Source organism: Schistocerca nitens, chromosome 5 (assembly GCF_023898315.1).
Source record: "Schistocerca nitens isolate TAMUIC-IGC-003100 chromosome 5, iqSchNite1.1, whole genome shotgun sequence".
In the NCBI taxonomy this organism is placed as follows: domain Eukaryota; kingdom Metazoa; phylum Arthropoda; class Insecta; order Orthoptera; family Acrididae; genus Schistocerca; species Schistocerca nitens.
The window spans coordinates 123,139,269-123,143,149 of NC_064618.1; positions in this window are offsets into that span (position 1 = coordinate 123,139,269).

Sequence of the window (3,881 nt, forward strand, 5' to 3'; positions counted from 1 at the left end):
AGTGAATGTCTCCATTAACCCAGGAACATTAGTACAAAAAATGAGGTCACCCACTCGAGACAAAAAAGGCACAAACTCTTCTTCTCTACTGCTGTACCAAGAAAAAGATATTCAAGTAGACAACAACACTTTTTCTTGCAACCTCGACCATAAAACCTTGGCTATATCCTTTGAAATCGCCTAATCGCCTATCTCGCTCACCAAAGCAGTAACTTCCTAATTTGTGAAATGTTTTGGTCATTGCTGGGGGAGTGGCGCTCTTAATTACCTTCATCTGCGTTGTCATCAGTTCCTTGGGACAACTGATGAACATCATCTAAAATGATTTCTAGTGTAGGTGGAGTACAAGGTACAGGACGCACAACCTAGGGAATGTTCTGATACAAAATCTCCTTTTTAATTTTCAAATTAAAACCTTGCACACTGCAACAGCAAAAATAACAGACATCACTGTGACTTTTCGCTTATCTTGAAATCATAGGTATTGCAAAACGAAATGACATTTTTTACCTTCGAACCATTGTCTCAGATTTTCTACATGCACAGGATAGACTTTGTGAGAAGCCACTGATTTACATTGATCGGCCACTTTCGAATCAAAGTAGGCAAAGTTTACCATTTTAACAAAATGAGAAATGATTCTCTGTTGCTTTTTAAGAGTATAAGTCGACAAATCTAGCAGAAACAATCAGGGTAGTTCACATAACCTCTAGGAGCCTTTATAAACACATAACTAAATTTCACTTCAACTAAGAAACAATGGAAGTGCGCTCAGTGGAGGGATTACACCCACAATTACAATAGCTTGGCCTTGCAGTGCAGAGCAGATAGTATGCGGAGGGGGAAGGAGGCAGAGTGGAACTTGTACTGACAGACACACCATACTGGGAGCAAATCTAGTGTGAAGCGGATTCTATCAGCTTTATCACGTGACGATGGCAACCTAGATTTAGACTCATTACAGTTGCAAGTTAACTTATTAGGCTATAAATGTTACATTTTAAAGATATTATGTAAATTTTACAGAAAGGTTGTAGTCTGTAATATGTTAAAAACGCCTTATAAGTAAAAATTCAATATGTCGTTTGTGGGTAAACAAAGGGTGATGGAATTTTTTACCTATTTTTCTGTATTGAGTGCAACAAATACCATTACAATCACTATAAAAATTTTAAACAATTTTTTCATCGCAGGATTGTAAATTATAGTTTACGAGATAACTACCTCGTTTTCAGTATCAGAAGCTTACGACAACGTTACCTGACGGCCAGAACGTGAGCAACATGGCGGTGTATGTGGTCACTATGGAGATGAATGCACTGACGAGGCTCAGCCTCACGGTGAGCACGTCCAGCAGGCTGACCACGGGGCGTCCAGAGGACACCTGCCGCTCCAGCAGCCGCAGCTCGCGGTGGGCGGCGCCGCCCACACGCCGCCCTTCCGGCAGCAGCTGCGTGCACAGCTTCTGAGAGCGGCAGGCTTCCATCTCCACCCAGTGAGCAGGGAGTACCACAACTGCTAGTGTACATACACTCACTGTTGTACCCAACCACGATCGCCAGCCACCATAACTGGTCGAACCAGGGAATAACGATTTTTTTCCATTGAAGTAAATCGGCACTACAGTTAACAGCGACAGTATTGTCAAATATAACAGCAGGAAATATTTGTGAGCAGAGGTCACCACTGCTGCTAATTCATTAACAGCTGCATATGCTCGCCTAAGGGATCTTATATAGAATGGGAACCGACGTACCCCTCCAGGGTTTACTTGCAGATTACCACCTGGCACAAGACGTTTTCTTGAAGAATCGTTCGCAGGACGTGTGGCAAACATATTTTTTCTCATAGCAAGTACACAAGTATTAACGAGTGAGATCCTATGCCTTGTTAACAACTGAAAATTGGCAAATTTTAAAAGTGTTAGTAGAGTTGCCCCTAATCATACAAACTAAATGCTGCATACAGCAACTGATTCCGAGTACCATCAACAGAAAAATGAAGAGAGCATGACAAACAAAAATAACAAAATAAAAATATTAACTCCAACTTCACAATCCTGTCTGAAGGAACACTGACTGACCCCATATGGGTCATCACTATACTATCACATAACGCTGGCAGCAGCAGTATTTACTCGTAATTTTTTGTATTGTAAAAGGCATCATAAGTTAAGGAAACGAAGACAAATAGTGGATAGCGCCAAATTCTGGCAATTACAATAATGGTTATTGTAGAAAAGGTCTGAATCATGCTGAAACCAAAGAACAGTAAAACGCAAGCAGAAACAAGCTGCGCCATGCCGGTGAACGTCAGTATGACCACATCAGATTTTCATCGCTTCAGTGAAACAGTCTTCACATCAACTGTGAATGGCATCAGGCCAAACAGATAGCATATCCAGTGAAATGGTTTACTGGACAGCAGCAGCTACTCAGTAAATTCTGCTACTTTAGGGGAGACTTCGTTTCCTGGCATCACCTGGAAATTCAGAGAAAAGTGTCGTTAGTCACCAATACAACCTCTAGAAAAACCTTGTAATGTCAAGAACGCCTGTAAGTTCGAAACTACCTGACCTTCTCCGTCATTCGGCTGCAAACTACACCAGCGTTACGTGAATAACGTAAAATATTACGGATCTCCATAAGATATAGTAAGAAATGAAAGGTCTGTTGGATATCTGTACCACTGATATTTTACGAGCTCATTAACTCATTTCCAATGCTAGAAAATGACGAGCCTATTACCCGAGGGCCAGAAAGTGAGACACAAAGTACCGTAGATGATCACATTGTCAGGATTCTACTTGATTATTTTGATTATACATTGTTCCATATTTCTCTTCACTTGGTAATTATTGTACTGCTCTGTTGTTTTCATTTCAGTTAGTGAAAATAAGCCTTACATAAAGTATAACAAGAATGGTAAACATTCAAAATGTATCCACTGCAGCTAAAAATGTTTTCATCAAGTTCATTTACCACTTAATTCATTTGTATGTAGTAATATCGTTGAATTGTTACACGTTGCTACACTTTATCTATTTTAGTACTTCCAATGAAGTTCTATAATTTGGTAGAATTGTCTCCGTTTTTGTTCCTGTTATTCGAATGAATTGTGGCCATGAAATCCACAGTCTTCCAATAAATACTGATGAAATACATAATTTTATTCTGTGATAGGAAATAACGGTTGACTTATGTTTATAAATCGCCTGTCTTGAAACGGTTCAGATGTAAGACAACATCGCGCTTCACAGAGACGAACCTCGAATGCATCTTAAGTTCGTCTAAAGTTGATTTATTTACGCTATCTGGTCAGAAGTATCTATACTCGTATCAGTGGACATTAACATGAGATGCATCAATACCTCGTTTTTTATAGCAGATGGAATTGCTGGGGATGCTTTTGATCAAGTGTGTGAATGTGTGTCAAGGAGTGGAAGAATATTCTTCCTCAGGAGCTGAAATCAGGGAAAGTAGTCATGTTGAATACTAGGGTCTGGAGCGAAGTCGACCTTCTAACTCATCCCAGTGGTGTTCCATTTTTTATCGTACATTCTCCCGGCATCCGCCACACACATTGCCACATGTTATGGTGTGATTCATAACTACAAAACACTCGTTTCCAGACATCCACTGTTCAATGGCATCATGCATTACATCGCTTCAAGCATCACCGAGCACCGACTACATATACAGGGGTTGGAATTTAAGTAGTGGCAATTATTTATTCACAACCGATACAAAAGAGTTACATGTTTGCACCTGTGCTGTCCTTCAAAGTAGTCACCAGCGTTGTGTAGAACCTGTTGCCAGCTATGTGGAAGGCGTAGTATACCGTTAGCAGAGTCTGTTCTGTTGATGGTGCGAATGCAGCAG